At 48.3% G+C, this 14,386-nt stretch overlaps 1 long non-coding RNA gene across 5 annotated transcripts in view; it reads left to right on the top strand.

Moving 5' to 3' along the window:
* The window catches only part of LOC308506828, a 239,180-nt gene that overhangs the window by 197,175 nt on the left and 27,619 nt on the right, over nucleotides 1-14,386 (top strand). For 3 of the 5 annotated variants that reach the window (XR_013994780.1, XR_013994781.1, XR_013994782.1), the window contains one exon: nucleotides 517-636. The exons of the other annotated variants lie outside the window; for them this stretch is intronic. This is a non-coding gene — a long non-coding RNA (uncharacterized lncRNA). The remainder of the gene's footprint in view (nucleotides 1-516; nucleotides 637-14,386) is intronic. 5 annotated transcript variants of the gene reach the window in all.

The raw sequence follows: 14,386 nt of genomic DNA, 5'->3' as shown, positions 1-14,386 counted from the left end.
AAAAACATGAGCTTTGGAGTGAGCTGGGTCAGGGTTTGATCCTGGGGAAGCCACAGATGTTTTCTGTCTCTTGGTTTCCTCATCAAAAGAATGGAACTGATAACAGTCTCCCCGATGAATTGATGGGAAACACACAGGGGGAAACTCCAGCACACTTTACTTGGCCCCTCCCATCAGTACCTTCTTTTCCAACCTGCTTTTAGCCCAATATCTTTCTGGTACCTGGTAGCACTCAGCACTCAGTCTAGATGATTTCTGATGGCTGGGCTGCGTCCCTGATCATTGCAGAAGTTTAAATACACCGGCGCGTAATGTTTGGCCTGTGTGTCTGTGCGTGTGGACACACAAGCACACATGCAACACTTTAGTGTGTGTGGCTCAGCGTGAAAGAAAACCTCCCTCCCGTGGGTGAGTTAAGACTGCTTGCTCCTGGAACTAGTACCTGTCACAAACCAAAGGTAGAATGAATTGCAGCAAACATTTGGTTGACAGCACTCTTTATATTCTTCCCTGCAGTAAGGTCTCTGGCAGTGGTGGCTTTGGTCTGCAAGCAGTGTGCCCGGTATGTTGGAAACGTTCTCGTCCTGCCAATCAGGATAGTTGAATGTCCCGTCCAGGTCCAGTCCCAGGCCGAGTGTGAGTATTGCACCCCCCCACCCCCCCACCCCCGCCAGGGCTCGGGGAGGACCTCAGCAGAGGGTGAGTCAGGGTTTTGCAAAGTATGTTTACCCTGGTGGAACATGCCGGGTACATGTGGGCAGAAGAAATTTGCAGGCATGCAAAACAGGAGCTGTGCGCTGTGAGCTCTGTTTTGGCCTCCTCTTCTCCTGCCTTCTTTCTCCAGAATCGTCTTCCTCAGCCCACAGTCAGCTTCTTTTCATGGCAGTGGTGTTCAAACTTCAGTTTGCAAATGATCAGCTGGGAAGTTTGCTACGAGACAGATTCCTGAGGGCCCCCCCCCTCGCACCCAATTTCTAACTCAGTGGCTCTGGGTGGGGTCTGGACAATGGCATTTCCCCCCAACCTCTCAGATAGGTCCATTTGACTAGGAAGGCACTAGAAGCAGAGTGTCTGGGACCTGTCAGGATTTCTTGTGCCCACAAACAAGGTTGAGAATAGATACAAGTATTAGTTTCAAAATATGAAAACAAAGCTGAAAACTTGAAATAGTGATACATATTTACATAACTTTGTAGTACTTTGTCAGGTGCAGCTCAGCTTTTGCAGTCAAATGGGAATTATGTTTAATGTGGGATCTGCACAGGTTTAATATATTTGATATGCTGTATGCCACGCCTACGAAAGCCTGGAAAAAGCTCTAACCCTCGGGACCCAGCTCTGAGAAATAAAGTCCTAGATGATTTCTTGTTTTTAGCGTTTTCAGTCTGGAAGGGCCCTTAGAAATGTCCTTCCCCCATGCCCAGGTTTTACCATCAGGGAAACCGTGGCCTAGAATGAGAATGACTTGCTCAAGGTCACATAACAAGTTACTTAAGAGTGTGGACTACATGACCACCTACCTGTGCGTGTGCACAAGTGTGCGAGGGCTTGTTACACCCCTCCCCGCCCCCCAAACGTCTCTTTCGCTTTGGCTTCTCTCCCCTTTGGTCCCTGTATCCTCAGGCCAGTTTGACACCAGACTGGAACCCCGAAGGGAGGGCAGGAAGGTAGTAGGGGGTGGCAGGGTAGAAGCCACTAACCAGCAGGTGTTGCATGTGACAAGGCCAGGCTTCAGCTTACCCCCCTGCAGAGGAATTAGAGTTGAATCACGTGAAGCTGAGGCATGAAAAGCTGGCCTAGCAGGCTTCTCAGCACCCACTAAGCACCTACTATGTGCCGCGTGTGGGGGACAGCAGTGAATACACCTGAGGAAGCCCCTGCCCCCAGGGAACTCACATTTGTTCATCCGCCCATGGGTCATTCACCAGATATCTGCTGAGCACCCTACTATGTGGCCGGCACGCTGAGCAAGGCAAGTACAGAGCTGCGGTTGTAGTGGGGGAGGCAGGCAGTAAGGAAGATGGCTGATCCATGTACAGGTAGGATATTTCAGACAGTGCCAAGTACTAGGAAGGAAATTAAAGATCATGAGAAGGGGGTGGCTGGATGCAGGGCGTGCCTGGGGACAGGGCGGCACTTCCTCCAGTGCTAAATGGCCCCTGTCCCTGCGCCCACACCAGCAGTGATGTCAGCAGCCCACCTCACCTGGGAGGCGGAGAGGCTTATTGCAAAGTAGGTAGTCTTTGGGAAAGAGACCTGTGGCCTGTCGGAGTATCGACGTCCTTGTAGTCAGGGGATCACGTTCATATCCTGGCTGGCGTTTATCGGCTACTGATGTGTGCTGGAGACGGCTCTCCCTGCATTTTCCATGCACTTCCATTACCTGCATTGTCTCCCTTAGTTGTCACAGCCTTGCGATGAGGTTGGCGGTACTATTAGTATCATGCCAGTATACAGACGAGGAAACTGAGGCCCAGGAAAGTGAGGAGCTTGCTCAGGGTCACCGGGCGAAGGAGTAGGGAGCCAGGCGGTTTCTCCAGGTGCCTTAAGGCTTGCAGAATTGTTGCCTTCCTCTCCTGGGGACTAGAAGGAAGTGATTGTGATATTGGCAGGAGAGTGTGGGCTGCAGAATCAGGCCCGTTCTTTACTCTGTGACGCCTCAACCTCTCTGAGTCCCACATTTCTCATTGGTAAAATGGGAATGAAGATACCTGCCTTGGAGGGTAAAGGGGCCGAAGGAAATGGTGGTATTTCAGGGCGTTTGACCCTCAGTAAATGTTTTAAGACATTTTAGAACAAAGTGTTGCTGGTTGAATGAATGAATGAATGAATGAATGTTAACTTCCATATACCCTGAAAGGTAATGTCCTTAGGCCTCTCATTTTTTTTTTTTTTCTGACTGTCTGCCTTCTGGAGATTACGATTGTACTTTCTTGCCATTGACCAGTTCAGGCCAATTCCTGACACACTCACACACACACACACACACACACACACACACACACACACACACACACCCTGTGCCTGGCAGTGCCCCTTTCAGCCTGGTCTGGATGGTGCTAGCCCCGAGTCCAATCTCTGGTTGACTGTGATGAGCAATTGCTTTTTGCTGTTTTAAGCCACTGAAATTTGAGAATACATGTCCGCGTGGCATGGGATTGCTGCTCCTGACTGACAACCTGCAAGGCAAAGAGGTTTGAACGATCTCCTCGAGTTGATTGGTAGCGTCTGTCTGGAGCCCCGAGTGGCCAGACATTTTCAGGTACCATCTCTGACGGATGGCTGATGCCGGCCGTGCTCGCAGGTGGGACATGGAAGCTCTGGGCCTCCTGCCTCCCTCCCTGCTATAACCTTTTGGAGATCTTCCTAACTGGGTTCTTTTTCTAGTCTATTCTGAGGGCTACCCCCAGACGGATCTCCCCCTAAATTTCTCTCATTGGCTGCACTGCTTTACAGGGTCTTCACCCCTCTCTTTCCCAGCACAGACTCCTCGGCCTGCTTTCTAGGTCCTCAGAATTCTGGCCCTAACACTCCCTGCTCCCGCCAGGACTCCTGGATGTTTGCTCTCTGTTCCAGCGTGGAGGGGCTCCTTGCTGGTCACTGAGTACACAATCCCTTTTCCCTGCTGCAGGCTTCAATCAGGGGCCCCTGTCCTGGGTGCTGCCCACCTGCCCGCCACCCACCTGTGTGGCCATTTTCAAATCCGTCCTTTCAGAGGACTTCTCTTTCCCGCCCCCCGTGACCTGCTGTCCAGCAGCCAGGCCATTCAGTGCCCACACTCCTCAATCTTGGACTTCCTCGTTTTGTTATCTCTCACTTCATTCCTCCGCGGTTATCTAGCATTCCTCATGTTGAAATCTTGACTCCCTACCTAGGTTCTAGCTCAAAGAATGGCGTCAGTGTTGCAATTCCTCACGGCAGTGTCTTGGTGATAACAGGCACTTGAGAAATACGTTTTTAAAGAATTGGTTAGATTGGTGGTGCAGGGCTAGGGAGCAAAGTCACCTAAGGATATGTCCCTCACTTCCTTGTCTTGTCCATTCTTCTCCTCCCGCCTGACTTTTCTTCCATGGTTAGCATGGTCGCGGTGTTTACGAGTATGCCCACTGCCTGAGCATGATACTTCCAATCAAAAGGTCTCTTTTGAAGCAGCCCAGCTCCAGCCACTGATGTTATACACTCTGGGATAAGAGACACAGAAGGGTTCTGGGTAGACTGAGCCAGGAAGAGAATCTGCTCTGGGAGGCATGCTTCCCAGGGGACCTGATGTTTAATCTGGGCCTGGAAGGAAGAGTGGGAATTAGCCTGACAAAGGGGCAGTGGAGATCCCAGCCTGCATAAAGGCCTGGGGCCTGGAGAGATGGAGGCAGGTGTGAGCAGGAGGCACGGGGGAGATGGAAAAACAAATTATAAAGAATACCCAGAATCCCAGAGCCATAATTCACCCAACTACACGTCTAGTTTTTACACCTGCACATTCCTCCTGCGTGTGCATACATTTTATAGAGATGTGTTCTCGATGGACATAGGATTTCTTTTAACTGCGGTTTTTTTTATACAAACATTCTCCCTTTTCATTCCTGTTGTTTCCTTCTTTCCTGGGAAGCCTTTGGCTGCCACTCTCCACTTACCCCCTCAACCTTCCCACTGTCCTACTGCCCACTCCACACCTGGGGGCTGCTAATGTGAAAGAGATCCCTGTAGATGCAGAAAACCTCTTTTAAAAGGTGCGTGCGCTCATAGACAGATGTCTTGAGAGGAAAAGAGAGCATCGGTGAACTCGGGGAAAAGTCCGCCCCTTCCCGGGAATCAAAGGTCAGCAGCAAGTCGCCAAAGATTAGAATAACAGGTTTCGGAGTTCTGGCACACACCTCCACTGCTAGTGGCAGCATAAATTGGTCTTTTGGCAAAACTCTTTGTTAGGAGTTATCGAGGTGTCATTTTGACCTTGTGTCTTTCTTGGAGGAATGTATTTCAGAGACTCGTTCCAAGAGAAGAGAAGGTGGTGGTGTTCAGGGAGGGGTATTTTGAAGCCGGGTGCATGTAGGGGCAAAAGCTGAAACAAAATGTCACCCAGGGATACATGGTGCTTCTGTGTCCCTGAATCTTTGCCAGACATCCCAGGAATCGTGATGGAGAAGAGGGAGCCCCCTTACAGAGAGCAGTGACACATTGTGATGTGACAATTGCAGACAGCATTGAGTCCTTCCTGGGATTATGAAAAGTGTGTGTGTGTGTGTGTGTGTGTGTGTGTGTGTGTGTGTGTGTGTGAGAGAGAGAGAGAGAGAGAGAGAGAGAAGCTCTTTGTTGGAAAATTAAGATGTTTGCCTACTTGAGGCAATAGGAGTATGGCAGTTGCCTTTTCTTTTCTGTGTTCTCATCTCTTCTTGGTAACCTGCCTTATCCAGTTTAAAAAACGCACACCATCATCCTGTTTTTTGTCCTTCCTGTGTCATGTCTCATTTAAAACTCGTCATAATGGTCCCAGATGCGTGGGACCCTTGTCATGTAATAATTCCCATTTTACAGTCCAGAGAGCCGAGTCCTTAGCTGCCATCCAGAAAGCTTCTGCCGGGGCTCCAGCTCAGGCTCTCTGCACACATTTCCTCGGATGCTCAAAGCACAACTCTGTGGGGATACCCTTCACGTTGGCTTTTCACTGTGGGGAAACTGAGGCTCTGCCCAGTTATTTGCTGAAGGGCCCACAGCCATTAAGAACCACGCGGAGATTTATTTCTGGGTTTCTTACTCTAAATCTGGTTGAGGTTTTTCTTTTGAATTCTATTACGAAAGCTTCTTCCGTGCAAGGCACATTATCATTGGTCCCCGGAAGACCCCTCTGTTTCTTTTTTTTCTGTCCTGCTTCGTGTCCATTCTCTCTGCGTCTCATAGGCATTTGCCCCAGTGTTTGCTGTAAGCTGCCTGTGTGCATTTACTCCTGTGTTTTTCTTGTTGGGTGTTTGTTGTTCATGTAGATAGACGGGATGATGCTGTAGATCTCTTTCTGGTTTTTCTTTTTTACTCTCTACAGCCCTTCCTTGTTATCCACAGGCAGTTGGTTCCAGGACACCCACGCATACCACCATCCTTGGATGCTCAAGTCCCTTACATAAAACCGGGTTGTGTTTGCGTCTCACCTAGAATTTCCACATAACTTACGCACACCCTCCTGTGTACCTTAGTCATCTCTAGGTTACTTATAATCCTATAACAAATGCTGTGTAAATAGTCATTATACTGTATTGTTTCAGGAATAAGGACAAGAAAAAATGTCTGTATAAGTTCAGAGCAACGCGACCCTCATAGGCCTACCTACATAGTACACGTCAGCAACAGTGTGACTTTTTGGGGAATGTTTTCCACACATGGTTGGTTGAATCACAGCGGCAGTGCCTGTGGATAGGAGGGCCAACTCTACTACCTCTTTCAGAGCCAGTCCTGGAGGTTGTTCTATGTACGCCTGCCTCCTAGAAGGGCCCACATCTGCCCTTCCCGTGCCCTCTCGTCCCCTGCTGATGGACATGAGGAAAGCCCAACCAAGTTCTGTGATGAACACCTCACACCTGGACCCTGGGACGGACCCAGGGCCTGGACGGATGAGTCATTGCACACACTCATATTTAATTTCAGAAGTACTGCCAGATTGTTTTCCAGAATGACTGTATCAGTTTGCACTTCCTCTGGTAGTGCTCAGAGGTTCCTATTTCTCTCCCTCTCCCCCAGCACCTGGTGTTATCAGATGTGTCAGGAAAGATGCTTTTGATAGCTCAAGCATGTCAGGCCCCGATGATGCTCTTTTCTGCCCTACCCATCAACGTATCATAATAGCGTTTTACACAGGAAGAATGCCAGGCAGGAGAAAAGGGCTGTCCTACTTACTACAGCTCTCTGTCTTCTATTAGGGAAGGAAATTTCCCCAGAAACCCCCAGTAGACTTCCCTTATGTCTCACTGGCCAGATGGGGCCAAGTGTCCTCCCCAAGCCAGCCCCTGACAGAGATAACTGGATCATTAGAGCCGCCACGTACCTGCCGGGCACACGTACCTCCCTTCCCAGTCCCTGAACAGAACTGGGAATGGCGAGAAGGATACGGTTAAAGAAAGCCGGGGCCTATCAGTTCCTCAGCTGCCCTTAGAGTCTGCTACGCCGGATCTCTTATTTTCCCAGTTTTTTGAGTGCATGCTTCCTCTTCCATTCAAGGGACCTTTCCCGCCAGATTTGAGATTCTTTGCAGAGAATTTCTGAAGTGGTGAGTCAGCCAGCACATGACCATCACCTTGGGGGATAGGTCTGCTCAACTCATTTTGGAATCTGCCATTCTTGTCAGGCAGACGTCAGACCGGTTCCCACGTCAGCTGCCCCCACTTAGGTTTCCGTGCGGGCTGCCCAGGGGAGAGGTCGAGACAGAGATTCAAAGGGCTGAGTGTCCAACCTCCTGCCTGTGCCCTCATGCTCTAGCAGACTGCCCGCTGAGGACAGGTGAGGCAGAAACCCTGTCAGGGAAGAGTACCACTGCAGGTAGCAGCTTCCCCTTAGCCATGTGTACATTATCGTAAGCCTGGTGTTTCTGCCTAACCAAAGAAATTAATTCTCAATGATCCCTAGGAGTCATGATTTATTGAGCACTTACTCTGTGCCAGGCAACCCAGGAAGCATTTCATTCCCATGATCTCATCGTATGTCCTGACAGGCCTGTGAGAGCCTTGCTGTGTTCTGCTTAAAGCACAGGCACCCATAGAATCCCAGTTCTGACATTTATTGGGCTGTGTGGCATTGGGCAAGTTACTGCACCTTCCTGTGCCGCAGCGTTCTCATTTCTGCGTGGAGAATCATAGTAGCCTGTTCCGAATACTCGATGAGTTAATAAACAGAAGTGCTTAGAGTAACGCTAACTTAGAGCACACACATAGTTCACATTTGATAGCGACTAGCTGTTGTTGTTGCCATTTTTGAAAATGAAGAAACCAGAGGCTCAGACTTAGCAAACGTCCAACAACTATGCGTAGCAGGGACAGAACTAGAGCCTGAGAGTTTCTGACACAAAAGCTGGCCTCTTACCCATCCAACGGTACAATGGCAGGAGTAGCTCCATGGTCTGAGGGAACACCTGTCATTACTAACCTTGTCAGTAGAATGCATTTTCAGCTGAAAAGCCAGTGATACTTTGTGTAAAGAAATAGGCTCCAACCACCAACCATAAAGACACAACATAGGGTGTCCAGCCCCAGATAGATGTGTGGATCATTTCTGGAAGGTGGCTGGGGGCCCTGGGACATGACAGGCCAGGGCGTGCCCTGCAACAGCAAAGACACAGCCTTTCATTCCTGATTCCACCACGACACCTTGCTGGTCCTCAGTCTCCTTGTCTTTAAAATGGGGTTTCTGTTGTATTTCCTCGCAGGAAAGATGTCGGAAGTCCTTTATAAATGGAACAGGTTGCTGCGTATTGCACAATTAGGGTTTTACATGTTACCTTACATTTTGTTTCTTAGCTCAATTCCCACTTAACACCCATTCACACAACGTTTACATGGTGTGTCCGCTGAATCCATTTGAGTCACTGGCAGACCCTGGAAACCAGGGCTTCAGAAACTTCTGCAAGAGACTTTTTTCCTTGCCTCACTAAGTTAAATGGACCGGAGTCAGGAGCCCCTGGGATTTCTAGAGATCGGGTTATCTGTTGTCTGTCGGTTTGGGGACTCTCGACCACACAGGACATGCCCTCACAGAATTTTGCCACTTGAGCATTTTCAGACAGGTGTGTTGCGTGTGAGGGACCAAGTGCTCAGTCTGAACTAAGGACCATAGGCTAAGTGGTTTAAGCAAAAGAGATGGCTTCAGGCTCTGAATTTCATGAGAGGACCTTTAAACCTAACCCGCATAACAAGCTACTCTTTTTTTATTGTTTTTAATTTAAATGTCCCTCCCTCCCTCCCTTTCTGTTTACTTCTTTTCTTCTCCTTTCCCTGCCTCCCTCCCTTCCAGGAATACATTCACAGTGTTGAAAATTCTAAAGGTCCAGAAAGATAGGCAGTGAGTTCCCCAGACAACAGGTCTCCCTTCCGAGAGGCAGCCGATGTCAGAAATGCCTCGTGTGCCATTCGAGAGGTGGTCTGTGTATATCCAAGAAAATCCGTGTGGGGATACTGTCTCCTTTTGTATTGTATGAGGTGGCTGTGTGTTATAGCACCCAGGCACCGTGCTTTGGGCCTTCACCAGGGAGGAGAGGGGATCTGTTGTGCTTGCCCATTTCTTCTGAGTCACTGGGCTTCCGTCCCTTTTTGCTTTTTGCCAGCTGTTAATCACTGTCCTCTCTGGGCACGGGCCTTCTTCCCAGGCGTGTGTGATGACACAGGGAAGCAGGGAGCAGGAAGACAGGAGGGCAGTCCAGGGCTTGGTGTCTCCGGAAACATTCACACTGTAGGGAAACCCGCCTGTCCCCCAAGGGCAGCTTTTAGGTCCCTTTCTGTTGACTCAGGTCACCTGGTGCAGAATCACACACCTGAAAGATGGCCGAGGCCTTTGTTCCTTAAGCTGAGCCCCACACAGGTGTCCAGGAGCCCTTGTTAAATGTGGATTCTTGGTCAGTTAGTCTGTGGCCCTGAGACTGCATGAATGGTCAGTACCCAGGGGACACTGAGGTCCCGGCACCCACACTGACCCACTCAGAGTAGCAAGGAAGCAGCGCCCCCTTCCCTCCCCTCCTCATACCACATGAAGGACCAGACACCATCTGGAGTGCTGGACGGCACGTATGCTATCTCTGTCACCACTTAGAAGGTGAACGTCATTGTCACCTTTCATCTTCCTGACCATCCAGTGAGGTATTGGAATAGAATCTTTCTTTTTTTCTTAAGGTGAAAAAACTGCTACTCAGAGATGTTAAAAAAACTCAGCCGAGGTCACCCAGCTAATAAGTGACAGAGGGAAGTCCAAGGGGTGAAGGTCCTTTTGAGTTCTGCTGTCCTCCACGGGCCGGTGTCAGGAAGGGGACATGTCTGTGCACTCCTTTAATGAACAGGTTGGACGGCTAGTGTCATTTTCTGTTCCCTCTCCTCGTGCTCTCTTGAGATTCTAATCCCAGTTGCTGCTTTTCAGCAGACTGGAAGCACTTGTCAGAGGAGACAGGCCCAGCAGTAACATTGACCCAGAGAGCATTGAATCCTTTTGCCCGGTGACTAGAAGAGGCATGAAACTAGGAAAAGCCTAGAGCTTGGCCACGTTTCCCCGTATAGGAGAACACTGCCCTCCCTTCCTACCTCCTTCTCCCATAACACATAATACATTTTCCCAGTGATTTGGTCACTGCTGAGCTATCTTCATTTAATGTGGTTTTGACAGAATACTTGGTCTGGAGATTTTATTTTCAATTAAACTTTCTTGTGGAACTGCCTTGGTTTTGAAAGGATTCCATTACGATGGCTAATTATATAGCAGTTGCTACAAGGAGATATTTGCACTCAATTTCAAGCTCTTAGGTAATTCAAATCCAATGCTCTCTCTTTTTTCTCCCTGGAGCTCTGAGCGACCATCTTTCTCTTACACTGCAGGCTTCTCAGGAGTTATTTTTAGAAATACAAATCAAAACAGCAATTTTGGCGGAGGCCATTTCTCGCCTGGCAAAGTAAACCATATGTACTGATGAGAACAGCCAGAGTCGGTGCCTTTGAAAAACAGTGAAACCACCTCCCTCTGTTTGTGGGGGTTACATTTGAGGGAACTGCAAACCATTCTGTGTATATTCCTTTGTGAACTCTAACTGAAGTCGGATCATTGAAATTCCTTTACAACAACCAAAGATTTGTTCATTTGCAAACTGTTGTCATGGTCATTTTGCTTTAAGATGGCCAGGCCTTGGCTGCATTTACTGAGGACTCTGTTTCGGTCTCTGGATCTCCCACGAAACATGGAAACCACTTTATTTTCCCACTGTGTGCTGTTTCCTTCTTTCACCGGAACACGTGACCTACCTCTGTACACATACCAAGCAGGCAAACCTTCCCCCTCACTGATTAGAAGGGAAGTTCCCTGTGGGCAGGGGCTCTATGTGTCATCTTGTCATCTTGTTGCATGCCTGGCACATAGTAGGTGCTCAGTTAGTTGAATGACTAGATAGACGAATGACTAAAATCCTGTTTCAATTATTCTCTTCTTTGGAAAATTTATCATTTATTACATAAATAGCAAATTAATGTTTTCACTTCTGAGGGGGCAAAAAGGAATTTTCCAAACACTGCTAATGTTTCTTTTTGATCACCACCCCCAATCCTTGTTTCCTCATCATCTCTGCTTAGGTTATCACCACTTTGGAGCACATCCTTGCCGACCTTTCTAATGTGTTTATGTACAGAGTGACAGAGAGAGAGAGAGAGAGAGAGAGAGAGAGAGAGAGAGAGAGAGAGAGAGAGAGAGAAACCGTTATCGTAGACCTTTGATAAACAGATGATTCTGCAACTGAGCAATAAAGGAGTGCCTGCTTTCCATGTCAGCGGCCTTATACTTTGTAACAGCCATGTTGTACATAGTACATTGTGTGGATATACCTTTTATTTGGACCAAGTAAATTCTTGATCTGCCTTTGTGCTCACTGTAGTCCCGGAGCCCTTCTCATGTACATGTTGACAACTAACCATACTCGCTGCTATCTTTTGGTAATTACAACACATTTCATCAATTTCATCCAACTGCCTTGGAGATTATGCCAAAACCAGCAGACAGAATCATGTGACAAGCTAAAGGTTGCCAGTGGGGCCCGAGTTCCTTTTGTCAGCAGAAGATAGTGCACTATTCACTGGGAATTCCACAGCTCTGGATGGTCAGTGACCTTGGAGCCAGTGTCGGCTGTGCCCATAGCTGGCTGGATTTCCTTGGTCATTTGCCCTCCCTGGACCTTATTTTACTCGTCTGTATAATGGGCTCAGTGAGCCTCTTTCAGCTCGTGGGCTGAATCACAGGGCTTACACGGTGCCACCGGGATCGACACACAGAATGGATTAATTTATTCTCCACCATGTGTCAGGACAGGAAAGGGGCAATTTACCAACATGTTTTAAATTTCATTTAATTTTAATTAATTAAATATACTTTATTATATTTTAACGAAAATACATTTAAACATTTTTAAATAGAGCTTTGGCCCAGAGCTCTTCGCTGAGTCAGTGTCGCAGAGAACCCATGGCTGGCCAGGACCTTTTTCGCCCTTGGCTCTTACTCGGTTCTCATTACTTTCTTACTCAGTTAAAATGTATATACTTTTTCCGTTGTTTTGTGTGGTCTTTTCCTTCTAAGCAAGGCAGTATGGGGTTGAGGGAAGCAAGGATGGAACCGTGAGATCTACATAGTTCCAGGTTTGTCTAGTGCCATCTGTGTTCTTAGACAAGTCACTAACTTTGCGTGGGTTTCCATGGATTAATACGAGTCCAGTTGTCCAAGTGTTCACCAAAAAAAAAAAAAAAAAAAGTTAAAAGCCACATTCACTTGTGAGCTTCGTCTGGCATTTCTGAGCCGTGTCACCTGCAGATAGATTATCTTGTGAATTGATGAGGCATCCTAAGAGACCACCAAACCTCATGAGATTGTCTTGTTTCACATAAGAAGTGTGTGGCTGCCCTAGGCCCTGGTGACACACAATAAACCTTTCAGTGGTTCCCAGGGAGGCCCAGAGAAGGTTCTGGCTGCCATGATTCATAGGTAGAGTGTTCCCCTCTGAGCCCTGAGAATACTGGTCCTGCATTCCTGCTTTGAGGTACAGGACCACGAGGGTCACAGGGTCTGATTCACAGGCCACCAGTCGGTTGTCTTGGGGGGTCCCCCTCAGGCTTTCCCATGCAGTGCGAGAGCTCTGGCCCCTGTCTGGGCATTACAGGTGGGTCTGTAGACGGCAGTGGTTCTGTACGTGAAAGGTTGAGGTGAAGGTGTGAAAGGTGCGTGGGAGCTGTAGCCCCGCAAGGTCTCAGGGGTTTGGCTTTTCTGCTCCCAGAGTGGTTTTGTGCCCCTTCTGTGAGCTTCTGTTTCTGAACACCCCCTGGGCTGTACAGACATGAGGCCAGTCTGGGGTTCTTTTCCTCTGTGAGTTACCGTTTCCGGGTCTCCTGGGGCAGGTGACTTCACCTCTCCCAGCCTTCGCCTCCTCCCTGCTGAGTCTTTATGAGATGAAGTGAGAGTTAGCAGTCGGTCCTCAACTCAAGTCACCTTCCTTCCCCTTTCCCTTTTCTTATATGGAAAAAAACATAATTTTATAGGCTCTGCTACTGAACTTCCAGAAACCGACCATAAATACTTTTCACATTAACCAAGCTAAAACATGAAGACAGCGCAGTGAATGGAGAGAACGTCGTTAGCATGGTACCTATCTTAAAGTAGTTAAAAAAAACCAAACACACAAGGAATGATGGATCATTTCCATTTACGAACTATCACTGCAAATTGTTGAGCAGCTCTCTGCCTCCCGCCACCTCGTTTCAATAAAATCCTTGCAACTCGGGTGTGCTTCAGTGCGGATAAATGCAGAGTAGGTCCCATGGCCTCTCCTGCTAGTTGGTCCTCCTCTGAAGGACCAATACTGTTTTCATTCACAACCTGGAAATTTGAAAGAAATGAGTCAGCCTGACCTATGACTCACAAATACTTGATCAGAAATGCTTGGTGTCGTGGGGGTGCGGTGGGAGGTAGAGTCAGAAACAAATTCCCTGACCCCTTCAGGGTACTGGCATGGCTGTGGGGGGCTGTGGGAGGCTGTGGGAGATATTATCTGGTGGTTCGTGGTTTGTGGGGATGGTTCCTGCCCTCCAGGAGCTGAACTGGGGTGGGGGGCACTTGGGTGACCACACGCCCAGGGTGGCTGGAAGAGTTCCAATTTATGCTTGTTTTTCCAGCCTTGGTTCTGGGACACCAGACTGGGAGTTCTGAAAGGTCAGAGGTTTCCTTTCACACATGTGTACATGGCCAGTGCCTGGTCTCTAGTGAGCAGTGCATTAAAGGCTTGCTGGGTGGGTGAGAGAGGGTGTAGATTGGCACCTCTTTTGGTCTCTGAATTTCCATTTCCTGTTTATCTTGGTATGCCTAGTGCCCCCAGGGTGACTCTACTGCCCTCTCTGTAATATCTTTTGACTAAGTCTAGAGCTTCAGGGGGTAGTCGCTTTCGCTGCATGTACAGGACCCTGTGCCATGTAGCTTTGTGATTTTCAGTGAGTTACAATTTAGCAAAGTACTAAGAATGGTGGCTTCCAGGTAATAAATAGACTCCTAAGAAATGGTGGGAGGTGGAAGTAGTATTATTGGTGCTACTGTTAGGAGCTCTCTGGCTTTGCTCAGAGAGCTCTGGCTAGGATGCCTAGACTGTTATATATATAATGTATAAAATAAATGTATAAACGTATAAAATAAA

This window comes from Rhinolophus hipposideros (genome assembly GCF_964194185.1).
Source record: "Rhinolophus hipposideros genome assembly, chromosome: 13".
NCBI lineage: Eukaryota > Metazoa > Chordata > Mammalia > Chiroptera > Rhinolophidae > Rhinolophus > Rhinolophus hipposideros.
This window is presented reverse-complemented; position numbering and strand designations above follow the sequence as displayed.